The sequence below is a fragment of the Capsicum annuum genome, chromosome 11 (genome assembly GCF_002878395.1).
Source record: "Capsicum annuum cultivar UCD-10X-F1 chromosome 11, UCD10Xv1.1, whole genome shotgun sequence".
Classification (NCBI taxonomy): Eukaryota; Viridiplantae; Streptophyta; class Magnoliopsida; order Solanales; family Solanaceae; genus Capsicum; species Capsicum annuum.
The window spans coordinates 71,079,057-71,098,229 of record NC_061121.1 but is presented as its reverse complement, the minus strand read 5'-3'; the positions used below and the strand labels follow the sequence as shown (position 1 = coordinate 71,098,229).

Genomic DNA, 19,173 nt, shown 5'->3' with positions numbered 1-19,173 from the left:
ACTAGTTTGGAAAATGTTCTATAAATTGACTTGACGTAGAAAACACTAAGAATTTTGCTAGCTGGTGGAATGATAATTTTAATAATGCTAATCGATATCTAGATTCTATTGAGCTAAGTTAAGTATCGCTGTTATGTGGCAAATTTGGAAAGCTAGAAATGCCTTAACTTCAATGGAGAAAACTATGAACCTAATGAAATACTAAACAAAGCACTCTTTGACTACCATGAATATGAAGATAACTTGCTTACTAATCATTCTACTCCATGTATAATTGAATGTCTTAATGATAAGAAAATTACTCTTGTACAAGATGGTGTTATTCTATTTGTGGATGCTAGCTTACACAAGGAGAGGAAGATGGCAAGCATTGGAGTGGCAACGATGGATAGCTGCGGTAAATTGCTTCAAGCCTTTAGCGCCCCAATTCAATTTGTTGGGAAGGTCATCACTATTGAAGCGCTAACAATTCGTGAAGCGCTGGGAAAAGCTACGAAAAATGGATGGACGAGAGTGCAAGTATTGTTGAATGCAAAGAACGTGGTGGATATAATACTAAAAAAAAGTGTTGCATCTTGGGAGATAGAAACAATCTGCGAGGATATTTGGAAGTTGATAAATTTCTTTGAAGATGTAGACGTAGTGCATATCCCTAGATCTTGGAACAAAACAACACATAGCTTAGCTAAGTTCTCTACTTCATTATTACAAAACATTGTTTGGTTTTCTAATTTTCCTAGTTGGATTGTAAATGATGTTACAGCATCCTTTAACGCTCTGAAACTTACTATGAAGTATGTTGGTTGTAAAAAAAATAAAAAATTGCGTGAGATCATCCTAGTAACAGTGCCATAATTTCTCCAATGCCTATTGAGACTCATCTTTCTCATCATGTGTATCATCATTCTCCATTAACCATAAATTTCACATAATGAATTATTATATGTATAGCAATATTTAATGTAATATCAATATAAATTAATAATTTAATCAAAAACAAATTATACCATAAGCTATGGATTCTTTTGGGATGAAACTTGAAAAATGATTGTAACTAAATATAGTAGTAAATTAATTTAAATTAATTTCAATGGCAGACGGGTGGACCTATATTATTTTTTGGGGTGCTCCGGCACCCAATAAACTCAACACGGAATAGGTATAATTACGTAGAAAATATCCAAAAAAAATAGGTATAAATAATATAAAAGCACCCATTAATACAAAAAAATTGGCTTGGTGCACTAATATTTAGATTGATCTTAAGGTTCTTCACTAGAAGGGACATCCCAGTTCAAACTTCATTGAGACAATATTTTACTTTTCTTTAGCTTTTTAATTTTTTAAGCACCCACAATTCTTAAATCCTGAATCCGCCACTGATGACAGATTTACTAATTTCAAACTTCATTGAGGCAATATTTTACTTTTTTTTAGCTTTTTAATTTTTTAAGCACCCACAATTTTTAAATCCTGAATCCGCCACTGATGACAGATTTACTAATTGCAATATAACGTAAGTACTATATTAATATTATATCTAACATACATAACAATTTAACCCATAAAATTACACAAGTACAGTAATATGCTAATATTTTTAGAAATATCTTATTCATTTTTCTGTGTGCACTTTGTGTAGATGGAACATCGTGCTTGGACGCATAATAGGAATTATTGTCATGGGGTGAGGGAGAAATTTTTACAAGAAGTTGATGGATCTATTAAGCCTGCAATATCATTTTCTCTATTCCAAATGAAAGGATGATTAAATGTCCACGTGTGAGTTGCAAACATACATAAAAAATATGTTGAGAATCGAAGATGATACTATACTCCCTCCATTTCGAATTAAATGACCCTTTCAATTTTGACACACTCAATAAGAAATTCAATGATTAGAAATATATTTTACCTTTTTACCCTTCTTAACATTGTAAGACCCAATAATTAATTAAGTATGAAAAATTGTAGCATATTCATGCATGGATTGAAAATCTTATAGAAATACTAGTAGTACTCCTTAAAAAGAAGAAAATAAGTCAAGTTTCATAAAGTTTGTATTGAAAATATAAGTGTTATTTTTAAAAATTTTGAAAAGTGTAATTATATTTAATACCTATTAAGGATAGAATGGGAAGAATTTGTGTAAAATAATCTTGATTTGATAAGTTGGACAAGTAAATTGAAACAAATTTTTTAGAAAGAGGATCAACTAATTTGAAACGGAGGACGTAATATTCATCGTTTATCGTAAGGGGTTTGTACATAATTATTGTGTGAACTAATTATAGCTAACAAATTCAGCCTAAACTCAGCAAATCTGTCCATTGGACAGATTTTAATGGGTAAATCTTACGAATAAACCCAAATTTGGGTGTCTTTTAAATTTAGCACTAGCACAAACAAAAAAGCTTCCTTAAAATAACTTTTACCTATTAAGTAATATTTTTTTGAACGAAATTGCCCCTGACTAATAGAGTAATTACATAAATGATCCTCATAATAGATAACAATTTCATATTTATATCTTTCAACTTTTATTTTTTTTTCTTTTTAATTTTTATTTTTCTTCTCTTTTTATTTTTGATTTTTCGCAATCCTTACTTTTTTTTTCTTTTTTCCTCTTAACTTCTTTTTTTTTCTTTTACTTTGATTTTTTATTTTTTCTTTCCTTTTCTTTTTCTTTTTAGTTTTTCTCCATCCTTACTTTTTCTTTCTTTACACCTCTCAACGTCTATTTTTAATAAAAATAACTTTTCCTATTTTTCTTTGATATTTATTTTTCTTTTTAAATATTTCTCAACCTTTATTTTATTAAATCCTTTTTATTTATTTTTATCAACCTTTATTTTTTTTCCATTCTCTCTCAGCTTCTGCATTTTCTTTGATTTTTATTTTTTAAATATTTTTCTTCATTTTCTTCTTTTTCCGCAATTTTTATTATTTTTGTTCTTTCTTAGATTTCTTCAATTCAAGTTACATCTCATGAGCAAGAGTTGACACTATCACATTATAAAGGTAAGATTTGAACAAAAATATTTTTGTTCTTTTAATATTTTTCTTCAATTTCTTCTTTTCTTATGACTTTCAAACAACGAGCTTACGTTTCATGGGCAAGAGTTGACATCACCACATTGTAGAGGCAAGACTTATGACTTTCAAACAACAAGTTATGCTTCATGGGCAAGAATTGACACTAACACATTGTATTTTGATTTATGAAATGTTTTACAACTCTTACCTTAGAAGTAAGACTTAGCTCAGGGACTTTCAAATAATATATTATGCCTCGTGGCAAGAGTTGACTCTACTAAGTTATGTTTTCATTTATGAGATGTTCTACAAGTATTGCCTTAGAGGCAAAACTTAGTTTAAGGACTTTCAAACAACAAATGATGTCCCACGGGCAAGAGTTCTCTACCACATTATGTTTTTTATTTCAGAGATGTTCTACAATTATTGTCTTAGAGGAAAGACTTAGCTCAAGGACTTTCAAAGTATAAATTATGTCTCACGGACAAGAGTTCACTCTTACCACGTTATGTTTTCATTCATGAGATGTTCTACAATAATTACCTTAGAGGCAAGACTTAGCTCAAGGACTTTCAAACTACAATTATGCCCCACGGGTAAGAGTTGACTCTACCACATTATGTTTTATGTATGAGATGTTCTACAACTCTCGCCTTAGAGGTACGACTTATCCCAAGAATTTTCAAACAAATTACATATATTGGGCAAAAGTCAACACTAACACATTGTGTTTTTTACTTATGAAATGCTCTGTAACTCTTGGCTTAGAGGTAAGACTCAGCTTAAGAACCATCAGACAATAAGTTATGCCCTACGAACAAGATTTGACACCACCACATTATGTATTCATTTATGAGATATTTTATAACTCTTCCCTTAGGAACAAGACTTATACCAAGAACTTTCAAATAACAAGTTGTGCCCCAAAGACAAGAGTTGACATTACCGCATTGCCTTGATTTATAGGATGTTCTATAACTTTTGCCTTAGAGGCAAAACTTAACCCAAGGACTTTTAAATAACAAGTTACACTCCATGGATAAGAGTTGACACTATCACATTATGTTTTGATTTATGAGATGTTCTATAACTCTTGCCTTAGAGGTAAGACCTAGCCCAAGGACTTTTAAACAAGAAGTTACGCTCCATGGACAAGATTTGACACTAGCACATTCTGTCTTGATTTACGAGATATTTTATAAATCAAGGACTTTCAAACAAGTTATGCCCCATGGGTAAGAGTTGACATACCCCATTATGTCTTAATTTGTGAAATGTTCTATAACTCTTGCCTTAGAGGCTCGAATTAGTTCAAGGACTTTCAAACAACAAGTTACGTGTCTTGATTTATGAGATGCTATATAACTCTTATATTAGAGACAAGACTTAGCCGACAAGTTACACCTCATGGACAAGAGTTGACACTATCATATTGTGTCATGGTTTATGTGATGCTCTATTAGTCTTGCCTCTAATACAAAACTTCGCCCGAGAACCTCCCAAAAGAACAAATTATGCCCAACGGACAAGTGTTGACAATACCACATTGTTTTTTGATTTATGAGATGTTCTATAACTCTTGTCTTGGATCAAGACTTAACTCAAGGATTTTTCAAACAAGTTATGCTCCACAAAAAAGACTTGACACTACCACATTGTGCCTTAATTTATGAGTTGTTCTATAATTTTTATCTTAGAGACAAAACTTATGCCAAAGAACTTCCTAACAACAATCCATGCCCTTAAATTTTTTTAATGTAAAAAAAAAAAAGATCTCTTTGCGGATTATTCAATTTTTTATTTATTAGCAAAATATAATAAAAGTTGAGAAAAAAGAAAAAGCGATCAAACAAAATAGAGAAATAAAAAAAGAGAGAAAAAAAAAGGAAAGAAAAAATAAAGATTAAGAAAAAAGCGAAGAATTAAAAAAAATTGAGAAAAATAAAAATGAAAAGAAAAAATAAAAATGAAGTTTGACAAAAATAAGGGAAAAAAAAAGAGAAATGATAAAAACCAAAAAGAAAAGAAAAATAAAGGTTGAGACAAATGAATTTTAAAAAAGAAAAAAGAAAAAAGTGAAGAAATAGATAATGTTTGAGAAAAAAAAAAGAGAACAAAAATAAAAGTTGAGACAAATGAATTAAAACATGAAAATAAAATTAAAGAAAAAAATTAAAAATTAAAAATAATAAAAATAAAAATAGAATTTGAGAGACAAATGAGTATGAAAAGTTTAAAAAGATTTCAGGTGTAAAGGGTAAAATTGTACTTATACTATACTAAAAAGGAAAGGAAGGCTAGTCTTTAAAAACTATTAGGACCAAAAATCTAAAGCCACCATTATTGGGATTATAGCATGTAATTTCCTCGATTTTAATAGGTTCGACATAACATAAAATAATGGACGGGTAAATTACAAAACTGATTCTCTTTTTGAGTGACTTTGCTCTTTTATCTTTCATAAGAAAAGTCTTACAAAATTACCTTTTTTAGTGTATAGACAAATACCTTTTTGTCATTTATACTTCAAATATTCCTAAACAACTTTTTATGTTCATTTGTCTCTCAATTTCTATTTTTTTTGCTCTTTTTTATTTTTCTTTGATTTTTATATTTTCTTTTCTTTTTTTATTTTCTTTCTTCTCAATCTATACTTCTTTTTCCTTTTCTCCTCTCAACTTATATTTTCTTTTCTTCTTTTTTTCTTTTTTCCTCAACCTCTATTTCTTATTTTATCATTTTTACTTTTTTTCTCAATCTTATTGTAGTCTTTTATTGTTTTTCCTTTTCTCCTCTAAATTCCTTTATTCCTTCTTTTTTTTAATAAATTTTTTTCTCTTTTTTTCTCAATCTTTATTTGTTGTTTTTATATTTTTCTTCATTTTAACTTTTTTCTCAATTTTATTATTTTCCTTTTTTTTTTCCTATTCTTTTCTTATCTTTGATTCCATCAAAACAATAAGTTACGCCCCATGAGTAAGAGTTGACACGACTACATTGTGTCTTGATTTATGAGATGATCTATAACTCTTGCCTCTTAGCCCAAGGACTTACAAACAAGTTATGCCTCATGGACAAGAGTTGACACTCCACATTATGTCTTGATTTATAAGATATTTTACAACTCTTGTCTTAGAGGCAATACTTAGCCCAAAAGCTTTCAAACAATAAGTTACGCCCATTAGAAAGAGTTATTACTACATTTTGTCCCAATTTATGAGATGTTTTAAAACATTTGCTTTAGAAAGAAGCAAGACTTAGCCCAAACTACCATATTGTATCTTGATTTATGAGATATTCTATAACTCTTTTTTTAGAGGCAAGACATAACCCAAGTACTTTCAAACAACAAATTACACCCTATGGGCAAGAATTGACACTAGCACATTGTGTCTTGATTTATGAGATATTCTATAACACTTGTCTTGGAGGCAAGACTTAGCCCACTAAAGGAACAAGTTATGCCCCGCAAGCAAGAATTGACACTACCACATTGTGTCTTGATTTATGAGATTTTCTATAGCTCTTGCCTTAGAGGCAAAAATTAGCACAAAGACTTTCAAACAACAAGTTACAACACCCTATGGGCAAGAGTTGACACTACCACATTTGTCTTAATTTATGAGATAATCTATAACTTGCCTTAGAGGCGAAACTTAGTCCAAGAGCTTTCAAACAACAAGTTACGCCTCATGGGCAAGAGTTGACACTGTCACATTATCTCTAGATTTAGGAGATGTTAACTTTCCTTAGAGACAAAACTTAACCCAAAAACTTTCAAACAACTCCTCATGTCCCTTAAGTTCACTTCGATGCCAAAGAAAGAAGATTCTCTTCGCGGATTTTCTAAATTTTTGTTCATTAGCAAAAAATAATAGGAGTCAAGAAAATGAAAAAGATAAAAGAAAAACATAAAGATTGAGAAAAAAAAGAAAAAAAGAGAAGAAAAAACTAAATGTTAAGAAAAATAAAAAAGAGAAGAATAAAAAAACAAAAGAAAAAAATATAGGTTGAAAAAAACAAAAATGAGAAGAAAAAACTAAAATAAGATGTAAAAAAATTGAGATCTTTTTTTAAAAAAAGGCTATAGAATAAGAAAAAAATAAAAGAAGAAAAGAAAAATAGAAGTTGAAAGACAAATAAGCATGGAAAGTATAAAAATATTTGAGGTGTAGAGGAGCAAAAAGATAGTTGTTCTATACATAAAAAGGAATGAAGATTAATCTTTAATGACATTTTTTATGGAGGACAAAAAAGACTAACCAACTAGGGGTCATCAAATGTAATTTTCTGATAATGGACTAAGTTTGGATGCAACCCAATTTTAACCCATTTATTCAGCCCAAATGAACTAAATTACTTCAGTCAAAATTGACTCATCCAAGATTCGTATTAGATACTTCACAAAGGTGCAATCTTTTTACTAGGACTAAGTTTTTTTTATTTAATTAAGCAAATAATTAAATCTGAGATATACAAGTTGAATGTGGAATCTGGGTACTTGTAACTGTTTGAAGCATCAAATCGATTAAAATATACAATTGACTTCCTATTGGCTTTAAGAGCTCAAATGCTCATTAGCCAACTAAAGAAATTCTCCTCTCTCATGCAAAACCTAACCACCATCTTTTGATCGAACCATGGCCACTACGACTACTAGTTAGCCTGCGTCGATGGATGGCCAACAAATCTCTCTTTTCAGATTCTCAGTTCCCTGTACTACCAAATTCGATCACTAATCCCATTACCAATCTTGAAACTGATATGGATAATTACCCTAGTTACCGAAGTGCCTAAAAATTTGCCTACTATTGGTGATTCATCTGTTCAAGAAGGAAAATATCTTAATCTTCTAAAACATAATACCATAAATGTTTTCCAAAATTTAAAACCCCCTAATGTTGCTCTGACTCTCATTAAAAAGACTTCGTATAACAATGGTATTCTAAGAATAACATGGACAGAAGAAGAAGTCAAATGAACAAATACTATTAAAAACTTGCAATACGCGGTGATAGGAAAGTTTTCATATAGGTGGCCAGAGTTGGAAGAATTGAGAACTCAAATTTCCAAATAATGCAATATAAAGGATGGATGTAAGATTGGACTATTGAGAAACAAGCACATATTAATAAGGCTCAAATTGTTAGAACATTTCGTGAATATGATGTTGAAAAATCCATATTACGTCATGGATAAAGATGGAGAAGCATATCAAATGCATCCCTCATATATGATGCGAAGTTTAAAGTTAATGAGGAAATGAGACAAGCCATTGGCTGAATTTCTTTCCATGATTTATGTCCAACATTATTTGTGAAAGAGCCCTTATTCTCATTAACCTCTGTAGAGGGAGACCTATTCATTTTTATATGGTGACAGTAAAAGACTCGACTTAATCATGCTAGAGTTAAAGTTCAGGTGGACTTACTTGTTGATTTGACCAAATTCGTAGTGTGGGAGATTGCAGATCCTATTTCTAAGACTTCAAAAGTGGAATGAACTAAAGTTCTATATGAGTTTTACCAAAGTAGTACAAAAAGCTTAAACTGCAAGGGCATTATGAATTGTAGAATTTTACATCCGAAAATGAAGAGGGACAAGAAGAATGAGAACTTAATTAAATTAGATCCAGCAAACGAGAAAGATCTCCACAGGGCTCAACAAAGAACAATCCAGAAATGGAAAACAACTAAAAGAATTATGGGATACTACTAGAGAACCAAAAGAGGATGGTGTAACCATTAAAAATCCTGTTGATGTCTTATCTGTAAATGATGATATGGGGAATGAACTTAGAGGCTATAGGAGAGAAGAAGAAGCATGCCTTATCAGATGCAACTAACAAAGGCATCGGAAACAAGGATGAGCATACCACAAAAGGTTGGGTCAATCCCTCTTTTTACAAGCAAAGACGGCTAAATGATGATGCTAAGAAGGTTAAAAGTGAACAGAAAAGGGCCCTCTTCAGTGGAGATAAAGTTCAACAACATAACATCAAAAGCACTATAGTAACAACAGAAACAACGGAAGGTTCTGATGATAATGGGAAACAATAAGAAAAAATCAGTATGAATACTTAAGTTACAGCAGAAACAACAGAGGAAGTTCACTATTTGGGTGGTAATGGTAAATAAAAAGAAAAATTAGTAAAGATACTAAAGAAGCGACAACAACAATAAAGGTAGTTAACAGTTCTGATAATAATAGTAAGAAATATAAGAATATCAGTAAAAATATATCAGTAGTAGTAAAAAAGGATCAGCAGTGACAAGAAACATGAGCAGCAACAACAGATTCAACAACATAAAGATAATAGTATAGGGAAAGGAAAACATGTGAATGCCAGTAATGTTCATAGTAACCTATAGGACAATCAAAGAACGAAAGATGTTAGGGACTCAAATATGACTCTAGAAGTTAAGCAGGAGTAGCATCCAAAGTTATTACTATGTTCACTCACCTTTACAAATGGTGGAGGAAAATATGGAGATAGAGGGGTTGATTAAACTAACACCTCAGGCAGTTTTAGCTTTAACAGTTGATGCTCTTGTTAAGATCATGCATGACATTGTTTCACACAATATGCATGAGATAAATGACCAACAATAGGCGAAGGTTAGTGATGTGATGGGTGGTAAGGATAATTTTGATGAAGATCTAAACAAACACAATCTCAATCATGCTTTAAAAGTTATAGCTATATCACTAGGTGTTCAGACTTCAGTCAAAAGGGAAAAGGAACAAGAATAATGCTGAAAACAGTAAGCCAACGGGAAATATTCCTAAGAAATTGCAAAATCCACATAAAAATGAATCAAAAAGCACTTTTTGTAATATTAGATCATTAAGAACTGAACATGCTTTCCATAGGGGTCAAATACTTCATACACTTCACAAATTTTTTTCTCATTGCACTAATGGAGTCTTTCTAACATACAAGATACATTTAGACGTATAAAAAGAGATTTGACCATGTGTTATTCTAATTACAATCAAAATGAAAATTTGGGAATTTGTTCGGGAGAATATTTGGGTGGTGATTTTATCAAGCTTTAAACAACAACTTACTATGCAACTTATATTCCAAGATGCTGGTGATTCCATTATCTCCACTATAGTTTATACCAAATGTTTAACACTTGAAAGGCTAAGTATGTGGGATGATATTTACTCATCGAGCCATAATATGAGGCTTCATTGGCTTGTAGGGGTGACTTAAATGTTATTTTAAATGATGAAGAGAAACTTAGGGGTCTTCTTGTTTATACCAAAGAATATGAAGATTTTGCTTTTTGTGTGAACTCTTGTGAGTTATTTGATGTTAATTTTAAAGGGATTCATTTCACATGGTGGAATATGAGAGCTGATTCTGAGTGTATATGAAAGGAACTTGATAAACTGAGGATCAATCAGTTTTTCCTTGGTCTTTTAGGAAAGTTGACTAGATAATCTTGCAAGAACAAGCAGTGGCGGAGCCACAGCCGACGAAGGGTGGTCAGTTAAACACCCTTCGTCGGAAAAATTTTTCGAGTATATAGGTTAAATATAGATATTTATGGTTATATACATGTTGCACATCCTTGACAAGCTAGAGAAGCATAGTCCAGTGGTCAAGAGTGTATATTTCCGCATTAACAACCCGGGTTCGAACCTTGACAGGTGCAGCAGTGCTTTATTTTCTTTTATTTTTAAACAGTTCTTTGCCCAATCACAGATATATTGGACACTTTAAGATTCTTCGCACAGTTGGTGATGTGGCTTATGAGTTGGTTTTAACCTTAGATTTTGCTGTTGTCCATCCAATTTTCCATGTTCCTATGTTGCAGTAGTACATTACTAACTCATCTCATGTGCTTAGATGAGACTCAGTTTAGTTGGATGAGCGTTTGACCTTCGTGGAGAAACCTGTGCTCATCTTGGCTAGTAATGTCAGGCGGTTGCGCACTAGAGGAATTCTAGTAGTTAAGGTCCAGTGGAGGCACCACCCAATAGAGAAGGCTACTTGGGAATCGAGAGCGAGATGCGGACCTAGTATCCTCACTTGTTCGAGGCTTCGAGTACATCCCAATCCGTTACTTTTGCGGATGAAAATTCTTTTAGTAGTAGATATTGTAATGACCCTCTGTATTTCTACTTATTTTTTTTATTTATAGCTTTCCTATAGCTGCCCCAAGTCATTTATGACTTGATGGAACTAACAGTTCGGTTATTGGGCAGTTCGTTTGGTTTTAGGGCCAATTTCCTGTTACGAAGCCCTTGTTGGTTCAAATTGTATACCGGACAAAAACTTCAGCAAAACAAACTCGTATGCCAATTATGACTATTCCAATAGCTCCGAAATGTCAATTTTAGGTTAGGTGGACCCTTGGTTCGGGTCTCGAGGCTTCAGACTTATTTTAAGTTATTGGCGGGAAGTTAAGAAAATAGCAAATGGGTGTAGGACCCATTTTTCATTGAAATAGCCTCAAATGGAAATTTCAACAGTGCCATTGATTCCTAAACGTTGAATTTGATAGCGTAGCATAGTTTGTTTGCGCATATGGGCTTCTGAATGAATCTCGAGAGGTTGTCAGAGACCTTGAATTTCTCTAAGTTTCAGATGGTGCCTGATAGCTGGTGCTACCTCTAAAGCGTCCCTTTGGTCTCTTTAGCAGAGGGAGCTTTAGCAGCCCTTGGGTCTCTTAAAGCGGCCCTGCCCAACCAGTAGATACCGTTTTAGCGGCACCTGGGTGCTTTAGTGGCTAGCACTAAAGCGGCCTAAGGTCCAGTTTAATGGCCTGGTTGTGGGATTAGATACCACTTTAGCGATACCAAGCGCTTTAGCAGTCGGTCAAGTGTCCGCTTTAGTGGCAGCCGCATGCCTAGGAAGGGTATAAATACCCACTTAGCCTAACTTTTCACCATTTTCACCCATTCTCTCGAATCTTAAACCCTAAAAATAATTCTTGGGATAATCAATTGTGGGTGATTCTAGAGCTTTATCATCATTAATTTACTCAATTTCCATCAAATTTGTGGTAATATTTCCAATAATACCAGTTAATTGGATATTTTTATAAGGTCACAGAGAAAATGGGCTTTAACATGTTGGTTGCAGACAAAGTGTAGAGATTGATGGCAAATAATTGGTATTCAGTCCCCATTAATGAGCAAGTTCATGGTTTATTTAATTCTTCTAGAGGGATAAATTAAGGAGATCCTTTCTAGCTACCATTATTCATTTTGGATGTTGGAGTTCTTTATAGAGATTTAAATAGTCTGTTCTATAACCAAGATTTTAGAAAATTTGGAATGCCTAAGTGGAGTAATGACATCAATCATCTTGCATATAAAGATGAAACCATTGTATTTTTTACTACTAAAAAGAAGTTTCTTAATGTGGTTATGGAGATTTTAGGACTATATGAAGATTAATCTGAACATATGGTTAACAAGGAGAAGAGTTCATTCAATGCACATAGTAAACTGTCTAGGTTATTGTCCAAACTGTTGAAGATTGTACTGGTTTCACTAGGGGTAAATTCCCTTGACATAATGTTGGTTTCCCAGTTGGTCATGGAAGAAATAGGAAAATCCATTTTTATGATATTATGAAAAAAGTTCAAAACAAATTACAGGCTTGGAAGGGAAAGCTATCGTCTTTGGTTGGTAAGTCTGTTTTGATCAAAAATGTGTTGCAAAGTATTCCCATATACCTCTTATCTACAATAACACCCCCTAAATGTGTCATTCATGGTTTGAATGGATTATTTGTTAAATTCTTTTGGAACATTAAAGAAGAAGGGAAAAGCAAATATTGACTATTATGGTCTGAGATTTGTAGGCCTAAGGAGAAAGGTGGGTTAGGCTTCATATCATTGTTTGTTTTATCTAAGGTTATGTTTGCTAAGCTTTTTTTGGTGGACTTTTAGAACTAAAAAGTCATTGTGGACAACTTACATATGGAACAAATACTATAAGAGGCATAGACCTCAATTGGTTGAATGGAATGCGGGTTCTCAGACTTGGATGTTTATGTTAGAAGTTAGGGACTGTATTGATCAACATATACAGTTGATACGAAAGTGTGGTCATCCAAGTGTATGGTTTGACAATTGAACATAATTGCGTGATCTTTATTATTATTTACCTATTTCTCACCCTAATAACTTTGATTTTGATAAAGTAAAACAACTAATACCTGGACAATGGCATGAAGAACTCATGCTTTAATTACTACCTGAAGAGGTTTGAACATCTGTTCCAAATGTAATTAGAGTAGTAGAAGCTACTGATGAATCAGACAGACCAAGATGGATGTTGACCAGCTTGGGAAAGTTACTGTGAGTAGTGTTTGGGATGTGTTAAGTGTGATGATAAGAAAGAGATAACTAAGAAGATTTGGGTTAAAGGAGTTACTTTCAAATTTTCTTTCTTTCTTTGGAGATTGTGAAAAAAAAGAATCCTTATTGGGGAAATTCTTGTCAAGATTAAAGTGGTGGATGAAGTGAAGTGTTGTTGCTGTAATAATTCAGAAGATAAGACTTTTGAACATCTTTTTGTTACTTGTGTTATGGCTAACAAATTGTGGAATACCTTTACTATTGTTGGTGAGGTGCAGAAACCTTTTTTACAACTTAATAATACAATCCATAAATGATGGAATAATAATTGTTCATCAAAGCTTAGACCTCTTCACAAGCTTGTCCCATTATTTATCACTCGGTCGACATGGAAGATGAGAGAGATAATTTCTCATGAAGGAAAGATGTCATTTCATGGTATGGTTATGGAGGTAAACAAGAATTTATGCCATCTAGCTACTTTTAGCTATCCTTGGTTGCAAAACGTTCCTAATACTTGGCATATATTGATTCGGTATTTTACTGAACACACCTCTCTTATAGATTGTAAGGTAGTGTACCATAGATTGCCAATATTAAGGTCTTATAAGTGTAATTCAGATGGAGTAGTAAAGGGTATTAATATCCCTAATGTCAAGCCATTTGTATTAGAACTGAGGAAGGAAGTTTGATACATGTTGAATCCTTTAGATTAGGACAAGTATCAGTCATAATGTCAGAAGTTGTGGCCTTGAGAAGGGGACTGGAGGGTTGAACACAACAACATTTTTTCCTAGTAATTTTGGAGACTGATTCATTAATGCTTTAAAAGGTTTTAAATAGAATATGGGAGGTTCCTTAGAGCATTCTGGTGGAGTCAAAAGGATTAATGGGTTGAAAAATAATGTGGATGCAAGAGTGGAGCACATCCTAAGGGAAGGCAACAATCTTGTAGATTTTTGGTCTAATCAATTTTTTACAAGCACAAAAGATATCATTTGCACGAATTCAAATGATTTACCAACTAGAGGAAAAGCTATATTACAGTTAGATAAAACACAAATACCTAATCACATAACCAGAAATCATCAACATTGGGGTTTTATTATTCAGGGTAAATATACATACAAGACCAACATCATACACCAGACATGGATTACATTAACGAATTCAAAATCAAGGCAAGATTAATAAGAAAAACAAACAAATATTGTCATACCTGCCGATTTGAGTCAAGTTTTTGTAAAAGTACTGTAGGTTGTTGTGTAGAGATGGAACTCGTTAATGGTAGTCTTATGCAGTGGTATCCATCTCAAAGAGGCTCAATCTGAAAGAAGGTCATGAATGAGTAAAGTCAATGCATAGTAGAGCCCATAATTGAAGAAGTAGAAATGTTTTTTAACTTAACGTCGTATTTGCGGGGTAGATCTTACCAAACCCGAGTTGAAGAAGTCTTCAAACGATCTGCTCTTATAGCACTTGTGAGATCTTTTTAGTGTCTTTAGTGAAATCTGTTCAAGCTCAGATGTAATTGATCTAGCTCTGCCTTTTTGAAGTGATTGAGCTAACTAATCTCCTCATCTCACCGTCTCCTTCAGTTGAGAGGTCGATTTCTTCAACCATGGAGATGTTTCTGGAAGAAGAAGGATTGACTTTGAGGAACTCTGGTCAGGACAATTCTGGACCATTCCATATGTTAAATACTAGAGCACGGTAAGGTAAATTGATATTAGTTTGAATTATGAATTATAAAATATGAATAAACAAAATATATTAGCTGTTTGGTAATATTTTTCAAGAAGTCAAGTTTTATAAGATAATTATATATAATTTACTTATATAAATAACAAAATTTGATGCATATAGAAGTCTATTTATTTAATCATATGATTAAGATTTGCTACATTAAGTAGAAAATATGATATTAAAATTAATACATAAACACTTGTATAAAATACAGAATAATTGTTGAAAAAGATAAAGTATTATCTGGTCATTGCATATTACATTACATGTGGGTTGCAGTTAATAACCTGCATTGTATTCCCTTACTAAGCCGCCATAAATATCATTTGCTTTTATTTTCTCCTTCTCTTTTATTTGTCAACTTGTTACTTGAAGTTAAACTAAATTAATATTTTAAATTCAACATTATAATTAATATAATTCATTTGCTATGTCTCGTAGTATGCCTGCTAGATAATATATTTCTCCTATTGAACCACCTGTTTATAGCCCAGCTAGAAATCGTGTTGCTTCCTTGCATACTTTAAACTCTGCAGAATTGCATAATTCTTTTAGAAATGTTGAAAAGGTTAAAATCAATCCTAAAACTCATATAGTTCAAGATAATGATAATATTTATGATAAAGAAAATCCACCTCTTTCGGAGATAGAATTTGATGTCAACAGTATTTAAAATACTTATATTGATTTATGAAAATGGTTTAAATGATTCCACATCAGATAGATTTTAGTCTTGGCTCACAGGCAAGAAATTATGTTAAAAAAGAATTCTTTGGTGAAAACTGAAAAAGCTTTAGAACATAGCTTTTCGAAACTTATAGTCCTGACAATCTGAAAAATATTTCAGAAGAATTTTATGAAATGTGTGCATTGCATAATTAGATTATTTGTTTTGCACCATGGTTTATATCTGCATATTTGCCTAAATATATTAATGTGATAGAAAGATCTTACCAAGATACCAGTGGCAATATTATTGAATATGTTTATCCCCCAGTCACCTTTTATACTTCCTAATAATACAGATATTACTTATTCTGCATTCTAAAAATTCATTGATAATGATGTTGATCAAATCACTATTGCAGAAATTAATAAGTTAATTGCTCAAAATAATTATTTAAGTCTTTATGTGAAAGTTCTTGGGAAACACATTTCCTCGCATGGCAAAAAGCTTGATGAATTGATTAAAATAGTGAAAACTCTTAATGATGGTCCAAAAACTTCTAATGACTATTAAACCTTGTGTTCAACGACCCCCTGATATTGAAGGTTTTGCAAAATTCTCTCATATGGAAAAACTAGAAAAATTGCTTGACGAAAAGTTTTCAAAATTAAACATCAATCCTATAGATTTTTTTAACAAATTTTCTGATCTACAGCAAATTAAAAATACTTTTCAAAGTGACTCTTCTCCTATTATAGATACCAATTGCTTAGAGCTTAACAAGCTCAGAGGCATAATTAAAAGACAACCCAAACGATATGCTGATCTTCCCCGTATGTCTGCTACATATTATCCACGTCCTACTCCTCCAGATGTTTTAATAGAAGAAAGAGAATGGAATATGACGAATATGTCATATTGTGGAGAATCAATTTAAGAATGGAATATTGATGGATTAAGTGAGAAACAAATCTCGATCCAAGTTCATCGTATGCTTATGTATTATACTATAGCAAAAGCCACAGGATCTGCTGAAAATAAAGACAAACGTACTAATTCTGAAGTTTGTAAGATGATTGTTGCTGGTTTTACTGATCAACTTCGAGGCTGGTAGGACAATTATTTAAAGGAAGAAGATAGATTAAAAATCGTTAACTCCAAAGCTGCCACTGCTGGAAAAGACAATCTAGGAAGAGATCTACCAACAGGAAGAGAAGATGTTATATATACTCTTATATTAACCATCGTGGAATATTTTGGAGGAAGGTTTACCAACCAGTATAAAAATACTCGTACTCTTCTTAATGGTCTTAGATGTAGACAATTAGGAGAATTTAGGTAGTATGAAGATACCTTTCTAAGTCGAGTTATGGACCTACCTGAAAATAACCTTCAATACTAGAAGGCCAAATTCATAGATGAACTCCCTCCTTTGTTTGGTGAAAAGGTTAGCAAAAAACTTAGGGAATCATCTATTGATATACCCTGTAAAGATTATACTTATGGTCAGCTTATAGCAATTACCACTGATAAGGGTTTAACTTTATGTAATGAATTGAAATTGAATAGACAAATTAAGATGGATAAGTTTAGAGAAAAGTCTCAATTAGGAGACTTCTGTGATCAGTTTGGTATGAACCAACAGGCTTCTACCTCTCAACAAAAAACTCATAGGCATTCTAAGTCTTATAGAAAAAAGAATTACCGACGAAGGTCTAAAGAAGAAAAAGAGACTCGAAAAGCCTATCGTAAGTTTACAAGATTTACCAAAAATAGGTCTAAGAGAGACTTAGCAAAAATCAAGTGTTACAACTGTAAACAGTATGGGCATATAGCTCCAAATTGTAAGCTTCAAAAAATCAAGTCTCTAGGTCTTACTGATGAACTCCATGATCAAATTGATGGCTTGTTATATACTTCTGGTTCTGAGTCTGATTACAACTATGAATCTGAATTAGAAAATGAGATTGAATTGCCTGAATCTTCAGATAGTAATCATGAAAATGAAAAAGCTTTCCCTGATTGTCCCAATAATACTTGTGCTTGTGATGACATGTTTTATAAATTGCAATCTCAGTTTGAAGATTTAGATTTAAATATGCAAATTTTAACTGCTGAAAATGTCCTTGAATTATTAAAAGAAATTTTTGATGAAAAACTGTGGGAAAAAATTATTAATCTTGCTACAAAAAAATCTGCTAATAGCATTCCTATTAATTCTAAAACAGTTACTAAAACTCATGACTATGATATGCCTTATTCTTTGGTCGAGGTTAATCGGTGCCTCGCTTTAAGCAAAACCCTTGGTAGAGATACTTCTTTTGATGATTTAAAAATCGAGGTTGAAAACCCGAGAAAAGAAATTATTTCTTTAAAACGAAATCAAATGATTTGTGATCAAAGGATTTCAAAAATTGAAGAAAATACATCTCATCATGTTTCTTCTTATGATGTGCCTTCTACGTCCAAAGGTCCATAAATTCTGCGTTTAGACTTATCTTATGAATATTGACTTAAGCCTTAGTCGAAATATCGAACCAAAAGTACCAATCAAAATATAAGGGAATGTCAAATAACTTAGTAACTGTATGGTAATTTTTTACCCAAACAAAGGGCCTGTCAGAGACTTAATATGCTTAGGTCGAACCCAGGTGTCTAGCAGTTCTAATTGTGCAAAAAGTCGCCCCTTTTCTTTATCAAATTTATGGGCTAAGGCACAACTTACTAGACTGAGTCACTAAGACAAGGCTAGCCTAAGGCATATTAAACTTGACTGTACCACCATTTTGGAACTAAGTTAGAAGCTATAGAAATATTTTCTCATATTTAGATAAAGTCTGGATTCTTCATAATTATCTAATAATAGGAGATAGATTTTTAACATAGACATGAGAATTTTCTTAGCCGGACATGGTCACGGCTGATAGGAAGAATGAGTATAAAAAGTAATTCAAAAGAGGAAGAACTATATACCTTAAAGTTAGCCGAATGAAAAGCCTGAACAGTATTTAACGGTGGCTATCTGCGCTTTATTTGTCTTCACAATATATCACAAGATAGAGATGAGAGAGAGATCTAAGCTTAGAGAAAAAAGGGAAAAGAAAAACTTCTGCCTCTTTATACAGAATGAGGCATCTTTTATAGAAAAAAAGAATCTGCGCATAGTACTATGGGTCCTACAGTGGGTCCCTGCGTATAGTATTTTCACTGTTACAAATAGGCCCTATAGTAAAACATAGTAATTAGTTGTTGGGGCCTACTTGTCCTATTTTTTCTTTTCCCTTTTTCTTCAGTTGATAAAGAAATGCTTTGGTTTTTTCGATCTCTTCATTTGTAAGGATATGTTCTAGAGGTAGTGACTGTGAATCGTAAATATCTTCAGTGTTTTCTGCTTCTTCA

The 19,173-nt window shown here is 32.4% G+C and overlaps 1 long non-coding RNA gene across 13 annotated transcripts in view; it reads right to left on the bottom strand.

Moving 5' to 3' along the window:
• The window catches only part of LOC107855670, a 44,578-nt gene extending 29,501 nt beyond the window's left edge, over positions 1-15,077 (bottom strand). For 5 of the 13 annotated variants that reach the window (XR_007046673.1, XR_007046675.1, XR_007046670.1 and 2 more), the window contains exons 1-2: positions 14,795-15,056; positions 14,581-14,688 (exon numbers count right to left, since the gene is read on the bottom strand). This is a non-coding gene — a long non-coding RNA (uncharacterized LOC107855670). Of the gene's footprint in view, positions 1-14,580; positions 14,689-14,794 lie in introns of all 13 variants that reach the window. The other 8 variants (XR_007046676.1, XR_007046672.1, XR_007046679.1 and 5 more) reach the window with 7 other exon arrangements.
• Positions 15,078-19,173: the final 4,096 nt, after the last annotated feature.